This window comes from Panicum virgatum, chromosome 9N (assembly GCF_016808335.1).
Source record: "Panicum virgatum strain AP13 chromosome 9N, P.virgatum_v5, whole genome shotgun sequence".
Taxonomy (NCBI): Eukaryota; Viridiplantae; Streptophyta; class Magnoliopsida; order Poales; family Poaceae; genus Panicum; species Panicum virgatum.
Window position 1 is genome coordinate 43,440,907 of NC_053153.1, and position 17,296 is coordinate 43,458,202.

Here is a 17,296-nt window from a genome sequence, read left to right on the forward strand (position 1 = left end):
GTATGCGTCACGACATCTATGCTTCCATTTGCAATGACTCAATTTTGTGTTGCCATAACAAGGATCTATTGCAATAGTAGAGAATAGTAATAGCAACGGTTCATTTTTGTTGTGACAACATCATGAATAGCAACCAATCCAAGATACGTTGCATTAGCCTCACCCTACATGCAACACATTGTCTTCCATTGGGAATACCCCAGCTTGTTGCAACGATCCAAAACGTGCGTTGTGATATCGCCTACTTATCGCAACCAACAAAATTTTAATCGGGACACTAAGATTTTGGTTGCAGAAAGTCACCCTAACACAACCAAAGTCACCTGTCGTTGCGCTAAACATACTTATCGCAACAAAATTATGGGTGTCGCAATAAAAACTGGTCGCATTAGCCAGTTTTTCTGGTAGTGATACTGTCGTAACTTTACAATCCTCTAATCCAAAATCCTTAATCCTAATCCTAACCCACCTGGTGGAGAAGGGTAAGATGCAAGAAAAGGATGAGCTTTGTACTGAAAGAATCAGAAAATGCTGCAAGCAGCATGAAGACAATAATTATGAGAATATCTCATCCTTTATAGTAGTCTATAGCTGTGTAGAAGTAGGAAGGAATCAGAAAATGCAGCAAGCAGCACCAAACCGGAATGTTTTTCTCTGAGTGTTTTCTTGGGCTATCTTTGAGGCCTTCTTGGATATCATTATTTGATTAAAACTATTAATTTTTCATATGCAATCTTTCTTCTAATATATATTATTTGGTTATTAGTTTCTTCACCAATGTAGAATTACAATGTTTACTTGCTACAAGGGAGTTATCTTTACGGAAAAAGCTACAGCTAGGAATGAATGTATCTGCATTTTGCTTTCATGCTATACCTTTGCATGACATATTATTTTTAAGTGCTAACATATTATATTTAAGGCTGGGAGTTCTACTTCACATGCATTATGCACATGCTCGTTCAAAACTTTTGTACTGGTGAAAATACCAAACCTTTCTTTGCTGAAGATCTTCTGGAAAATATATCCAAATCTGGAGGTGATTTTACATCTGCTGGTCTTGGTGTTCATCATGATGCATTGGAGTTTTTAATGTAACTAATCTTCACAGTCTATCATATTGTTTTAATTATTTTCAATGTATTTCTGTAACATACACTTTGTACATGTCGGAAACTAATAGACAAATGAGCTCGGACGCGAAGCATGGAAATATCAATTACATGTTTAATTATCAAAACTCAATTAGGTTTCCTTTATTTAACCTCTTGCTTTCCACCTTTGCATGTAATTATCGGTAATCATCATTTTACATTGCAAGTCTACTTATACTTAGTGTGAAATACCCACATTTGTATAGTAGCGACCACCAAATGTTGAGAAAGTGGTGTTCCTAACCTTGACACTGATTTACAAGAAGCGGTACCAAAGTAGTGTAGTACCATTTCTTCTGCAGATTCTATACCTACACTACACCGAGGAGACCTTCACCTAGACACCAACTCTATACAAGACAACTGAATTCTTTATTCACTATAATTTAGTACAACACAAGACTATTGCACTCTTTATCTGGTTACTATATCATGACACAACTACACCATGTCACCTCCTACTTGAGATCTCTTATACCATGGTATAGTAAGATGGAAGGGAGCACCTCTATTTGTAAGTGCTCATGGGTGTTGTGGTGTTGCCATGTGGTAACTCCATACTCTTCTTTACAAAATATCTAACTCTAGAAATTTACTCATCCTTATCTAACTATGCAAAATATCTAAATCTAGATAATCTTATCTTACAATGAAGCATGTATTGTATTCACGGGTATGGGTTTCGGCAAGCAAAACTAGCGGGTTTAGATCTGTTGCCATCCCTAACTACAACCTCTGAAATACAGCCGAAATCAGTGGGCGAATCGCCACCACTGCTCCTGGCCGTGACTCCCCTCCATGCGCGCCCATATCATGCGGCCACCACATCCCTCCTACGTCCTGATTATGTGCTCCCATCGCTGAACCATGGAGCCCTGTTGTCACCTCCGCCGCATCAACCTGCCCTGACCGACGCTGTCACGGAGTGCCCTCACCCTCAACTGGTGTGACTCCACCCTGGGGCTCTCCGCGCTCATGCAGGCCTCCTACACGCTCCACTGCCGTGGTGCCACCTCGGCGCCGATGCCTATGGCTACCACCCCATCCACATCCTCTTCGTCTGCATCCCCTTCGTTCCCAAGCCCGCCTCGCTGCACCCGTTGCTCCTGGCCTGGGTCGACCCAGCGGCGTCCGCAGCGCCGCCGCAGGAGCTCGGCACCCTAGACACCACCATGCGGATCCACCCGGGCCCCTTCACTAAGTGCGTGGTGAGTGGTGCGATGGTGTGGTGGACGCCGATACCGTGGTGCTCACGCTCTGCCCGTATGTAAGGATCACCGGGGTGTCCGTCCCTAGAGGGGGAGGAGTGAATAGGGTCGCTAATCGCTTTCTAACCTAGGGCTCAATCTATTTGCATAAGATAAACCTAACACATCCTACACATGCTAGTTATGACTAAGGTTTATCTATGCTACTCTCTACTTACCCATAAAAGACTTGCAACCTAAAGCCAATCCTAATCAAACTAACTAGGAAAGTAAATGCACGCAAGATAGAGTAAATGCGGAAACGTAATACGGTAAGTAAAGAGATGAGGGAGAGAATATGCAAACTCCTGTGAAGACACCAAGACACACGATTTAACGTGGTTCGGTTAGGACACCAAGTCCCTCCCTTCGTCCACGGTCACTTGTCAAACAAGAACAAGTGTGATGCCAAGTCTCTTCGCTTGATCACCGTCTTGCGTTCGCCACGAAAGCTTCCGGCAAGCAAAGGCTAAGTGGCGCCAAGTCACCAAGACAAGGCCACCGCCACCGTCTCTCTCAAAGCGTCACCAACGGCACCATCTTCACTATTGGAGCTTCTCACCAAGAGGGGTCTCCTTCCCCGCACAAAGTGTCGTTGCCTCTCCACACCAAGTCGGAGGGTCACACGACGAGTACACGATTGCTTGCCGCAGCAAGACTTTGCTCAAGGGAGCTCTCGCAAGAACTAATCCCTATACAAGTGCACAAAGCACTCTCTCAAAGCTTCTCACAAGCTTGATATGACACTAAGCTTTGCTAGGATGGTTGGAGATGTTAGTTTGCTTGGGCAACACTTACTTCAACTTTTCTGGCGTCCAACCATATGCAGCAACCAGCCTTGGGGGGTATATATAGCCCAAACACCCCAAAAGAGCCGTTGGAAAAGTGGCTGACAAAAAGTGCTATCACCTGTTAAACCGATGATCCACTTTGTGTCATCACCTTTGATTCACTTTGTGTCATCACCGGTTTAAACGGTGAGCACCTTTTTCCAACTGGCCGTTATACTTCAACGGCTACCTTAATCAACCGACGTAATCAACCGGTGCATGTATCTTCATCGCCAGTTTAACCGGTGCATGTAACTGTCCCAGAGTTCCCGAAAACCAACTCTCTGGACAACTACACCGAAGTAATTGACCGGTGTATCATCGGTTCAACCGATGTATGCATTTCCGTTGGTCTTCTTCTGCCGTTGCACCGACGTATTCAATATCTTCATCGTCGGTTCAACCGACGCAAAACCCTAGCCTCAGCTTCTGGGTTCATTGCACCGATGAGTACAATTTGCTCATCATCGGTTTAACCGGTGATAGCAAAATGCCTCTGTCTTGTTTGTTTTGACTTGATTTCTTCACGGTCCCTTGAGCTATGGTCTCATGCCATATTTCACCGTAGGGGCGGCCCTTCGGGCCTAGCTACGCCTATCTTCTCTTTGTCATCACTTGAACCTAAAAGCCTAAGAATGGTCATCTTAACAATCATATTAGTCCAAGTGTTGTGTTGTCTATATCAATCACCAAAACATTATATTGAAATATGGCATGAGAGGCCATTTTCACTACATCGTGGTGTGCGGCCAGCTGGCGGCAGAGGCATGCAGGAGCCCTGTGGCGGAGCGCGCAGACAGCCGCGCTCAAATCATGCCACTATTATTTGTTCATCCTCTGCTCCCTCCCCACGAGCATGCGAAGCAGAGCAAGCAAACAAGATGCAACTTTTCTTTTCAATTTCTGCCAAGAACCGCTTGTGGGGGAAGCAAATCGGTAAGGAATTTATTTAGATTGCGAGATTTAAGCAAGACAGGAGCCTACCAGGTGGGTTCTTTGATGGAGGTCTACTTGTCGTCGTTCCACCGTCGGAGCGGGCTCTCGGGGCATCGTGCTGCCTGCGCCGCCGCCTCAGTCATTGAGGGCATTGTTGGTGGCCCCATCTAGTGCTGATTGAAGTTTATGGCGGCCGCTAGGAATGGAGGGACGGCCAGAGGGGCTGCGCCGCCGGAGGCTGCGCTTTTGGTTCCCGCCCCACAGCTCTCCAGCACGGCCTCGACAACGAATCCCAGGTGGTGCGGCTGCTGGTGGTGCTGATGCGGAGGAGGAACAACCTCGTGACGAGAAATTAGTGGAAAACGTGATAGAATGCTAGTTTAGAGTAACATGGATTCTTCCGGTGCTATTTTACGAAATAGAGGTCTTTCAATGGTACTTTGAAGAAATGATGTTCTTTTAGTGCTATAGAACCAAATTTTCCTAGCAATAATAAGAAGCTTAACTTGTTAGGCTGTCCTTGAGGAACAGAGAAAAACGTCCAGTAACCTTAATTTGCTGCGCGAACACTTTGATCAGAATGGTGTTCCTCTCTCACATGCGTCATATGCTATGTGTACGCACACTACATGACTCGCCATCTCATGCCCATGATCTTTGATTATCAGTTTAGACTAAATCCGGCCCGGCCTGGTGAGTCAGGCATGCATTCCATTCAGTCTTCCTTATAATGGTCTCAAGCACGTAGGATCATTTCCCTTGAACAAAATGCCGCAGGAAGAAGCGGACCATATCAACAAGACATCCTCTTCGCGATCCTCTACTTATGCCGCTACAAGGATGCTGTGCGAACCGCCTCAGTTTCAAGGAGGTGGGAGCGCCTCATCGCCCAGCTCCCGAACCTGACCTTGTGCATGTCCTTGCAAGGGCGCCTGATACCCATCGGCTGGCTGAGCGCGCGAGCGGCCCATGGAGTGCCGGTACACCGACTAGTTCATCGTACTCGCCAATGCGGCGAAGCTGATGGTCCACCTCCAGTACGACAAGGCGCCTGATGATGGTGGCGATGAGGACGCCGGCAACTGGTTCCTCGAGCTGCCCCCGGCGGCGACCGAGCTGCATATTGTTAACGCCTTTTACGGATCAACACACGAACGTGCTAGCTCGCGCGGCGCGAGGAGGGGCTCGATGCATCTCCTCTTACGTGGAGCGGTCAGACCAGTCTAAGGGACCGGTCGCCGATGTGAATCTGCGACCGCAGACAAACGCTCGCTCGGGAGGGACCCCATTAGGGCAGGCGAACGTAGGGTTGTTCTAGGATCGGCAGGCTACCTAGAACGCCTTCAAACGCCGTGGAGACGAAGGAAGAACAGCAGATGAGGGTTGGAAAAGCTAGGGTTTGGAGAAAAGATAAAGACGATAAAAAGTAGTAATTGTATTGTGTTTAGATCGATTGGATGTCCTCATCCGGCCGTGACCCTTTATATTTATAGGGTGGGATGGACTTATCCTGTAAGGAATTCTTTTACAGATCTAAATCTATTAAAAACTCTAATTACAGTCAGACTCCTCCTGGACCGGTCAGACCCACCGGTCAGACCGGTCGATCCCCTGCTGGGCAGGCTACAGCACCAGACCGGTCAGACCGCTTGGTCAGACCGGTTGATGTCAATTTTGGCTGTCAACATATCTCTCCTGTTTTTTGGTGAAGTTTGCTTGCCAAATAATATTCTTCTGAGCCAAAAATATCTAAGAGCGATGTGAAAGGATCACCGGGGTGTCTGACCCTAGAGGGGGAGAGAGTGAATAGGGTCGCTAATCGCTTTCTATCCTAGGGCTCAATCTATTTGCATGAGATAAACCTATAGTCAATCCTCATCAAACTAACTAGGAAAGTAAAGGCACGCAAGATAGAGTAAATGCGGAAACGTAATACGGTAAGTAAAGAGGTAAGGGAGAGAATATGCAAACTCCCGTGAAGACACCAAGACACACGATTTAACGTGGTTCGGTTAGGACACCAAGTCCCTCCCTACGTCCACGGCCACTTGTCCAACACGAACAAGTGTGATGCCGAGTCTCTCCACTTGATCACCGTCTTGCGTTCGCCACCAAGGCTCCCGGCAAGCAAAGGCTAAGTGACCCCAAGTCACCAAGACAAGGCCACCGCCACCGTCTCTCTCGAAGCGTCACCCACGGCACCGTCTTCACTATCGGAGTTTCTCACCAAGAGGGGTCTCCTTTCCCACACAAATTGTCGTTGCCTCTCCACACCAAGTCGGAGGGTCACACGACAAGTACACAAGATGCTTGCCGTAGCAAGACTTTCACTCAAGCTAGTTCTCTCAAGAACTAAGCCTAATCAAGCACTAAGCACTCTCACAAGTGTGCTTAAGCCTATATGATGTACAATGAAGTTCTATGGTGGTTGGAGGTGTTCTTCAAGTATAGTAGGCTTCAGCAACTCCAGCACTCCCAAATGACCCGGTCTTGGGGGTATATATAGGCAGCACAAGCAAATATAGCCATTGGAGAAAAGCTGCCAAAAAAATACTTAACGCCGGTTAATCCGACGCACCTCCAATAGCCATCGTCGGTTCAACCGGTGATACTAAACTGCCCGCCTAAAAAACTAGCCGTTACGTGTATGGGCAATCAACCGATGTTGCGTCAGTTTAACCGGTGAGTGTAGTTGTCCTGTGAACTCTGAAAAAACAACTCTCTGGACAACTGCACCAACGTTCACCAAGACCCAATTGCTAGCAACAAACGGACTTTGTGATGAAGCATGGTATGAATATATAGAAGGATATAGAATATAGTATGATTGCATATGCATCCTACTATAATCCATAGGCATATAGAAGTAAAGATACCAGCAATACCATGGAGCAATCGGTCCACTAGACGAAGCATAATTACCTTGACTCGATTGCTCTTGATGTTTCAACAATGATTCCGTATCCTTGACTTTGCTTGGTCGCCCCTTTTGTTTCTGGGCAATCCCCTCCTTCTCATATTTGGTCAAGAGTTCCTTAAAACTCGGTCATGTCTTGCTTCTGGAGGAATTCCCAGATTTACTGGGTGCACCGGTCAGACCGGTCACACCGATCGAACCGGTCTGACCACCGCTATGTCGACTTGATGTTGGTCTTCTTCTTGTCTTGCCCCCCGAGTGTTTTTGTGGCTTGAGGGGTCTTCTGTGTCAGCTTCTTTTCATGTCTTTCATCACCAATGAATAAATTCTTCGCCTTCGTTGATTCGGCTTGACTTGGCCGAATTAGAACTTTAGGATTATTCAATTCCAACATATGCATTGGGAAAGGATTCTGATCAACCTGCATAGTTGGAATAACCAATCGTTCTTCATTAATGGCCGATTGAATTTGCCTACGCAATACGTTACAATCATTAGTAGCATGTGAGAAGGTATTATGAAATTTGCAATATGCTCGCCGCTTCAACTCTTCAAGCGGCAGTACAATATGTGACATCTTAATGTATCCAATCCTATATAACTCGTCAAATATTCTTTCGCACTTGGATATATCAAAAGTAAATTTTTCGTCTTGTCGATTTATCTGAATCGGCTTAAGAGCAGAACAAGTAAATTGTTTGGCTTGAGATGTCCAAACAAACTCAGCAGCATATACATCATTAGACTCATCGTCTGAATTGCAATCTAAAGCATGCACACTAGAACGACGATGTCTATGAGACTCTTGAGACACTTTACTTCGGCTTTCTATGGCCAAAGCTCTCTAATGCACCTAAGTAACAGTAAAGAAAACATAGCCCTCTAATATTTCTTTACTATGAGAACGCAAGCCATTAAAAGCCAAATCAACTAATTTTTTTTCTGCAATATTCACACTGAAGCATCGGTTTTTTGTATCGCAGAATCGTCTTATATAACCATTGACGGATTCAACACACGACTGTCTAACCGATGTCAAGTGAGATAATTTAAGCTCATCATGCCCACAGAAAAAGTGCTCATGGAACATCAGCTCTAATTGTTCCCATGAGCCAATGGTTACGTGGCAAAAAAGAAAACCATGAGAAAGCGGTTTTAGTTAAAGATAAAAAAAACAAACGCACTTTCAATTCGTTTATCAAACCAGCTTCTCCTAATTGGGTAAGATACTGAATAATGTGCACAAAAGTACTCCTAGTAGCTTCCAAACTGAATTTTATAAATTCAGAGAACCTAAAACCAGCAGGATATGCTACCGAATCAAACGAATTAGGATACGACTTTTGGCATGTGCGAGTTTTGCTTCTAAGATCCACCCCAAAGCTTTCTCTAAGAAGATTAGCCAAATCATTCTTATAATCAGCAAGCATTTTATCAAAACTACTCGAAGAATTTGGCTGTGTGGATGAAGACACTTCGCGCTGGTTTGAAATAATGTGACCGGATGGACCGGTCGGACCGGTCGGCGCGATCAGTTTGATCGGCTAAGGGGAACCAGTCTGACCGGAGTAGAAAGCCGGTCCGACCGGTCTCTGCCGGTTTTGCCAACTCTCCATGTATTGGTCGAACATCTCATTAGAGATAGGACCGATATGTGGCATAGAGCTCCTGGGAGGTACGGATGGTATGTAAGCAACAAGTTCGTTTGTTCGTCTAATGTTGGCTAAACCAAGGATACTCATAATGGAATCAGTGTATGTGGGTGTCACAGTTTGACTACTGAAATAATTCATTAGCATCCCATATTGAGATTGACTCATATTGAGATTGACTCATAGGAGATGCCGCCGATGGCTGAGGAACATAAAATTCAGAAGTAGCAACAGTAGAAACAGATGGAGATTCATCGGCTATTTCTGGTTTTTTACCAGTCAATTCTCTATCTTTAAAGCTAAGCCAATTATCTCAATGAACATCACGCTCAGCTAGCAATATCTGAATTTGTTCCATAGTAACACCAGAAGATGAAGCGGTTGCAGCAGGTGTTACCTCAGTAGATGCATCCGTGGAGGTAGAAGCGAAGTCGATCTCCTTGATCTTGGTGACTTTGCCGCATCGATCGACCTTGGTGCTTGCAAGCGCCGCTTGTAAATCTTCTTCGTCGCACTTCTTCTTGCGCTCCTCCAACACTAGACGGACATCCTCAGGAAGATGCTCGTATGTCGCAGGGATGATGTTGTCCTTTTCGATCTCGGTAGTAGAGCCCATCTTCTTCGGGGTAGATTAGATCGGTTTTATCAATCAAGATCTTTCTTCCCCAGCGGAGTCGCCAAAAATATGTTGACGCCTTTTACAGATCAACACACGTAACGCGCTAGGTCGCGCGGCACGAGGAGGGGCTCGATGCAGCTCCTCCTACGTGCAGCGGTCAGACTGGTCTAAGGGACCGGTCGTCGAGGTGAATCGGCGACGGCTGACGAACGCTCGTCCGGGAGGGACTCAGTCAGGGAAGGCGCGCGTAGGGTTGTTCTAGGATCGGCAGGCCACCTAGAACGCCTTCAAACGTCGCGGAGACGAAGGAAGAGCAGCAGATGGGTTGGAAAAGTTAGCGTTTGGAGAAAAGATAAAGACGATAAAAAGTAGTAATTGTATTGTGTTTTGATCGATTGGATGTCTTCAATCGACCGTGACCTTTTATATTTATAGGGTGGGATGGACTTATCCCGCAAAGAATTTTTTTACAGATCTAAATCTATTAAAAACTCTAATTACAATCAGACTCCTCCTAGACCGGTTAGACCCACCGGTCAGACCGGTCAATCTCCTGCCGGGCAGACTACAGCACCAGACTGATCAGACCGATTGATGTCAATTTTAGCTATCAACACATATGTGCTGCCCTACACAGGTACGCGGTGAGGCCGCCACACATCCACGGCACGAGCGCCACCACCCTGCAGTCCCTGAAGCTGCAGGGGTTGACGGTGCTGCGCCAGGACTTCCTCCTCGCCGCGTTGCCATCGCTGGAGGACCTCTTCATCGGCGACTGCACGCTCCCCGCCAGCATCGCCATCACATCCGACGCCATGCCTCGCCTCAGGCACCTCGATATCGTCGACGTCAGCGTGATGATGAGAGATACCAAGGCCGGAATCAGCGTGCTCGCCGACGAGCTGAGGATGCTCCGCATGTCGTGCCACGGGTACAGCTCCACGGAGTCGCCGTCCGACCCCAAGTGGTTCCTGCTAGGCCTAGGCTCGCGCTTCCGCGCCAGCCTCACCTCGTACGCGTCCTTCCGCCTCCGCGCGCAGAGGCTGTGGGTGTTCGACTGGCGGTGCTGCTACACCGACGAGGTGCGCGTCGAGAGTGTGGGGCGCCTGTCGGACGTCACGGACTCACGGTCGAGGTCGCCGACAGGTGGATGACGAGGACGGCTCACAAGGAGACCTGGTTTGTTTTCAAGGAATACCGTGACGACAAGCTTATGTGGGACATCCTTCAGGACCTCATGCGCGTACTCAAGCCACGAAGTTGGGGAGATGTACAGAGGTATGTATGATTGAATAAGTTTTCAACTGCTGAACCAAAATCACAAATTAAATGCGCCACACAAGCACGCGGGCGTGCATATATATAAAGTACTACTACAATATATAACAAATCCAGCAGTCACGAAAATTGACTTCTTGCTCTTGGCAAGAAAAGAAAAGAAATAATAACATGCTAATTCTTGTTACGAGCAAAATAAGTTTATTAAGTGCCTTGATAAAACATTTCTTGCCTTTATTTTCCAGAAAATGCATGCAACGTGGTGCTAAGTGGCTGTGCTTTCAGATCACAAGTCGCCCACAGTAGTTCGTTACTGAATGAGCTCAAGTTCTCTGAGTGCTACCTGCACAAGTGCTGCAAATTAAGTAGAAGATGCTTTACTTTCCTGGATAATTTCTGTAAATTTGGCCCAAAACTGCAGAGCTTTGATATTCTTTCCTTTTTTCGAATATATACGCTGAAGGCCAAAAGGGCTGCTTATGTTTATAGAAAAGGATGTCCACCATTTCTGCACAAAAGATACACCAGACTATATGACATCAATAGGGTTTTCAGAGAATGTCTTTCAATTGACATCTTATTTCGTGTTCTCAAGATTGACCAAGCAATCCCTGCAAAAAGGAAGAGGCACAGCCTCAAGTTAGTTTTAAGCATGCCCGTGAGCTTGCCCCCAAAGCAGCTCTTCCCAAAAACTGGTCATATCGTCTCCAAACACCTCTCTGAGACAGGCCCACACGAATCTAGCCAGAGAGCAGTTGAATCTTGATAGAAAAGGATGTTGCAACATGAACAATTTCTATAGAAAATTGACCGCGAAGAGCAGGAGCGTCCGTCCGGATCATGACCCGTTACTAAGCATATCCAGAGGGAACCTTGACCCAACCTGATGCCAGAGCGTTGCTGCCTCTTCCGATTCTGGCCGAGATTTGCGAAGCTATTCTTCCAAAATTGTGGCAACCTGCGCTATCACGCACAATGATGAAAGAAAACAAGTATTTTAATAAAGAAAAGATATTCATGATATCACACAATATCAATTCAGAAATTCAAAAGGACAACGAAAACTAGACATAGATGAAAAGCTTTACCTAGATATCCGATTACATGTAGCAATGCATTGAACTCATGCATGGCCATGCAACTCTTGTATTTAGTTTAATATACATGGCATGCAAAAGGAGAAGAACAGTTGATATTCAACACATCGAACTCTTAACAAGAGTAATGATTTTAGTCACAAATTTATGACGAAATGCCTCCGCTCGGTGGGCCTACATATTGATATCAGTGTCATTTCGTTTTCAGCTCCTTTAGAAAGAACTTCACATCCTTAATAGTGATGGCGGCGTCAGTATGATCATCGAACCCCTGTAAATATGTTTTCATGGCCGCACGAAATAATATTATCAGCAGCAAGGCTTTTTATAGCCGCACGAAATATATTATCAGCAGCAAGACTCACTCACATTAGTAACTATCCACTTCGACCATGACCAGAAGTTTAGTGGAGTGTACCCAATGCACTCTATTACCATCAAATTAGAATTGAACGGGCCTGCAGTGACTGGCTCCCCAATGCCTTGAATATCCTCCACAGACCCAAGCAACCGACATCCCTTGCACTGCAGAACACACCATGAAAAAAATAGAAATATTTAATGAGACAAGACATGAGAGTTGCAAATAACTAGATGGAAGGGCGTCCTCAACACTACAACTATGTACACAATTCATCAAGTTTCAGGATCTCATGTCTCCTACACATGCAGATGCATTTCTAGACTTATACTGCTTCCATTCCGAAAAGAATGCAATAAAAAAATAACAGCAGCAAGTCAAAAAATACAGAATCTGCAGTTCATGTGTGTATGGGCCACACGGTGATGATAACAAAAAAAATTTCGTGCAAGAGCTTAGGCTTGTCGGATTTTCCTTCCAAGGGCTATGGTCACTAATAGAACAGTTCCAATTTTAGATCCAAACTAAATTATACTGCAAAAAACAAGATGACAGCAGCAAGCCTAGAACAGAGCTTGTGGAATAAACTTTGGAGAGTTTTTCCACAAAAGATTAAAACATTTTACATGGAAACTCAACGAGGACGACCTGCAAACCAAGCAGCACGAGTATGTGAGGAATCTAGAACCCCAGTTCAATTTGTGTGCTCTGGCAAGGCGAAGGAAGCCTTGGATTGCTTGTGCAAGAGATAACAGTGCTAATGTTCTGTTTGCTGCATGGCAAGTGCTATACTGCTATTCTATTGCTCAAGTGCAGCTGATGCAAAAGCTGGAGACTGCGTTGAATGAATCCGGCTAGCTAGCATTAGCAATCCAATGGTGCCAGGGATCAATCACCATAGAAACACTCTTATCTGATTGCTAAAGCAATGCAGACCAAAGTATCCAAAATAGCTATACTAGTTCCAAGATTTAGGAAGACTTACTTTCGGAAATCAAAGAGGCAATCTTTAGCTGCGGGCTCTACTGCTGCACCTCCAGTGGATTTGCAACAACAAGGCGTGCAAGCAGTCCTCCCTCCAGCAAGCAGGCTCAATTATTGTTGTAGCTTTCCTAGAAGATGGCCAGAATCTTACCAACTCCGAGGGCCAATAGATTCAGCTCCCATGCCCGTGCTCCGGCAGTTCCCCCACGGCAGCCATCGGATTACTGGAGTGGAACCAGAAGCATGTTGTTTTGGAGCCTCTACCAGACCCAAGAAAAAAGTAATGAAAGCCATACAAATCATTGGAGAAACGGGCTGTATTAATCAGCAAAGCTTATATAAATACAGTAAACTCTTTACTAAGTCTTCCTCGCTCACCTCAGTTCATGTTGAAGCCATGGCAGCTCTTTTCGGCTGGGCCAGCCCCGAGGAGGATGACACAGTATTGGCAGCCGAGGTCTGAACTCCACCACTTCTCCAGGGTCGTCAGCTTTTCCTTCAATAATTCAATCCTACCAATCTATATCTATATATCCTATATAGATGGAACCCACTAAACATCATTAACTCTGATTTTCCTGCAACCACATTGAGCCACATCATCATTTTTATTTTAGCCGTTTGATCTTAAGTACAAAATTAGATCCTAACCATACGTTCTTCCCCTGCTGCCTAGCGCACTTAGAAAAAGGAACACCAACAATATTTCAATTATCACTTCAGTTATAAAGAACAGGCTTTGAGTTATCACATCAGTTAAGGAACACCAAAAGGTTTTCAGTTATAGATTGCCGGGGTCTCTATAATGCACATTGTCACTGTGAACACCAACTGTTCGTGGTCTTCCTCTTCACCGCCTGCGTCGCGCTTGCGGCCCTGGCACACCTCGCCGCGCCACTCGCGGTGCTCGCAGCAGCCGCCCTCGCGGTCGATGGCTCTGCCCCCGCCTCATCCCCGCTCAACGCTTCAAGACTAGGTGCCCGCCTGCCCCCTTACGTGCTGTACTCTCTCTCTGAAGGACCGGACAGGCGACCAGAAGGGGGGGTTGAATGGGAGCCTCAAATTTGATCCGAAAATCGAAGAAAAAAAATCCCGATTCAAACACCACACCACTGCTCCTAAAATGTGCCAATACTACGCAGCATAGACAAGCTGCTAGTGCTAGGAACACAATCGGAGTGTCGCAAAACTCTTGCGGAAGCAAAACCTGAGAACACACGCAATCCGAAAGCAAAACGAGTTGAAACCAGGCAAAACGAGAACAGACCAAAACGAGAAGGTTAGTCGAACAAAAACTAAATTAAATGCTCAAGTAAAAACTAATCTAACCCTAGCATGCTAGTAGGCAAGATTAAAAGGCTAGCAACTAATTTTTAGAGGTTTTTCTGATTCTAATTAAGCGGGAAATTAATTATGGCCAAGAGCAAGAAATTTAATTCTACAGCAAAACTTCAAAAGCTACAGAAAGAGCAAACTACGGGAAAGTGATTAGGTGCATGACTAAAGCCTAGGACAAATCTAACAAAATTAACGGAAAAAGAAAAGACCGGTGAAGCAAACCTTCGAACACCTTGCGGGCGTGGAGAAATAGCTGCTGTTCAAAAGCTTGGTGATTCCTGCCGGTTACTGCCTCCCTGCTGTGCGCTCGCTTGCCTTCTGCTGTGCCTCCCTGGGCGAGCTGCACCTTCGATTTACCTGCTAGGCCACGAGCTGCTGTGCCGGTGACCTGCCCCCAGGCCGAGCTGAATCAGCCTGCTGGATCGCTCCCTTGCGCGCGCACCCAGGCACTGCGTGCCCCTTCTAGATTGCCTTGCTGCGCTGCAACCCAAGTGCCCAAGCGCCTCTGCTCCCAGCCTGGAGTAGGCAGCGCGCTGCACCTGCCCAAAGCCACGCCAAGCCCAGCAACCAAGGTCCTCTGCGCAGGAACAAAAATGGGAGGAGGAAAACAAAATTCCAGCACACAAAGAACCACACGGGGAACAAAAATCACAGCCAAAATAGATGAATCAAAAACCCCGGAGGGCACAGGAGGATAGGGCCTCCATTCCATCCAATCTCCCTACAAAACTCAATGATCCATGGTAATTTCCTAACCCTAGAGAGGAGGAGAAGAGGGACAGGGAGGAGAAGAACGCCAGGACCAGAAGAGGTGGCGTGATGCACAGGTGAAAAGAGAGAGAGAGTGGGGAGGGAGAGAGATATTTATCGCCCACTAACTCTAGACTAAAAGACTAAACTACCCCTATATTCTATTAGACACTAGAAAGCCCGTAGGGGCAAAACCGGAAAAAGATACAAGGACTCATCCGACGGTCGAGGTTCTTTCTTCGAGTCGAAGTCTTCTCCGCGATGCCGCCGTGTGGATGAAGATCCGGTTCGCGGTTTTTGGGGAGTCCGCGAAACCCGGGTCGGTGGCCGGTTTTGAGAAAACCGGCAAAACTCCACGCGCGGGATGATTCCCGCCTCCACGCCGTGTCCCTAGACGCCGTTCCCGCCTCGGCCTTCTGACGACCCTAGACGCCGCCCGACGCCCGTCACCTCCTCGCTTGCAGCGAGGCCCTAGACGCCGTCGACGCTCGTCGCCTACGTCAGTCCCGAGACCGACGCCCGTGCCTCCACGACTTGGCGTCTTCAACCGCCGTCAGCTTCCTTGGTTTTGTGGCGCAAACCAAGAAACCCGCCTTCTGTCGCCGCTTGCGCCCTCGATCCAGGAGTGGACGCCACGGCTGCCGCCCGGCCCGAGCTCCTCCACGGCAACTCTCCGTCGACACTTGGCGCCCGTGTACCTGCAATCTAAAGACCAAGCGCACGATCACACCGCACGGTTGACAATTCACTCATCACAAGAAGGATAGAGTACTCTCGTTCCTCACTCTCTCCCGTATCTCCACTCAATTTTGCCTTTTGTGTTGCATACTTTCTACTCGCTGGATGATTTACCAAGGCTCGCAAATCAGAAAACCATAACAATGATGTATTGCATGCTCCAGCCCAGGTGGTTCACCAGGCATATTTCTTGATGCCACTACTACTCTGCCTAGCGTCATGCTTTCTCGGTTAATCCAACAGTCAAGGATCTTACCACCATATCTTAATGGACCTCAAGGTATATGTCTATTTTCTCATCTTGATAGTGTTGGCTATTAAATGAAGATTTACCTCAAGTCTGTGTTGGCATTTCACAATTCAATGGGTTTCTCAAGTGTCTGGTGTCTATTTCATTATTGATTAGCTTTGTATTTAGATGCATGCAGTTTGCTAATCAGATCCTGTTTTCGTCGCTAGAATTTGTGTACCTTGAAATGCAGTACTGGGCAGCATCAATCAGCAGTCTCAGTGTGCTAGCTTTTTTCCTTTTGGCATTACCTGAGGCAATCTCCCAGCAGTGAAATCTCTAAATATGTGAAATATGGATCGTTGTTGGTATTATACCACATGACATACTCCATGTCCTTTTTCCTGAAGACTGATGGAGGTAACATGCAAGTTTTATTTGGAGTTAAAAAATTATATTAAGTCCAACTGGCCCAAGAAATTTTTCAGATGACTGATCTGTGTGTTGATTTTTTATCAGAAAAAGTGCTTTCACAAACCATAAATCACGCTGCCGCATTAGCAGTAGTGTCATGTGGACACTCCATCCTCTCCTTCCCTCCATGTACGGTCTCATCTTGCACGCCATCGCCAGCAGTGCAGAATAAAGCAGAGACCTGTTCGGCACCACAAATCAAAGATGACCTCAAGGCGACGACAGATTGGAGATCGAGGGAGCTCACCGGCGGCCGACCCTGTGTTGTCACTGGATCTGTCATCTCCGGATTAATCATGGAGGGACACCGAAGGGAGCGCGTTCTCTTCAGTTTGTCATGTATGGTTTCACATGCTAATTAGTTACACCTTTAAAGGTGCATATGATGTTCCTCTCATGCTTCCCGAGTGCTCCTTTGTATTTTGTTTCATTAATCTTCTATTTAGTTAAAATATCTTCCTCTCATACCTCGACTCCCGCAGCAACACGTGGGGAATCACCTAGTATTCTATGTTGGAATGTACAGGGATTGAATTCTAGAGCTTGTCAAGGTAATTAATTGTTGCAAGGTCGAGGTGGTGTGTTTAGAGGAACCAAAAATAAGTGCCCTTTCTTGAGGAACTATTCTCTCTAATTGGGTAGAGCTGCCAACTGCTGGTGCCAGCGGTGGAGTTTTAATAGCCTGGACCGGC

General features: G+C 46.4%; 1 long non-coding RNA gene across 2 annotated transcripts; it reads right to left on the reverse strand.

Annotated features, from left to right (window-relative positions):
• Positions 1-11,088: 11,088 nt before the first annotated feature.
• Positions 11,089-15,368, reverse strand: LOC120692053. Of its 2 annotated transcripts, none has more exons than XR_005682467.1 (5): positions 13,454-15,368; positions 13,077-13,335; positions 12,100-12,255; positions 11,722-12,001; positions 11,089-11,591 (listed from the first exon to the last, which is right to left on the reverse strand). It is a non-coding gene; the product is annotated as an uncharacterized LOC120692053 (long non-coding RNA). The 2 variants fall into 2 exon arrangements; XR_005682468.1 differs by having other exon boundaries at positions 11,089-11,596.
• Positions 15,369-17,296: the final 1,928 nt, after the last annotated feature.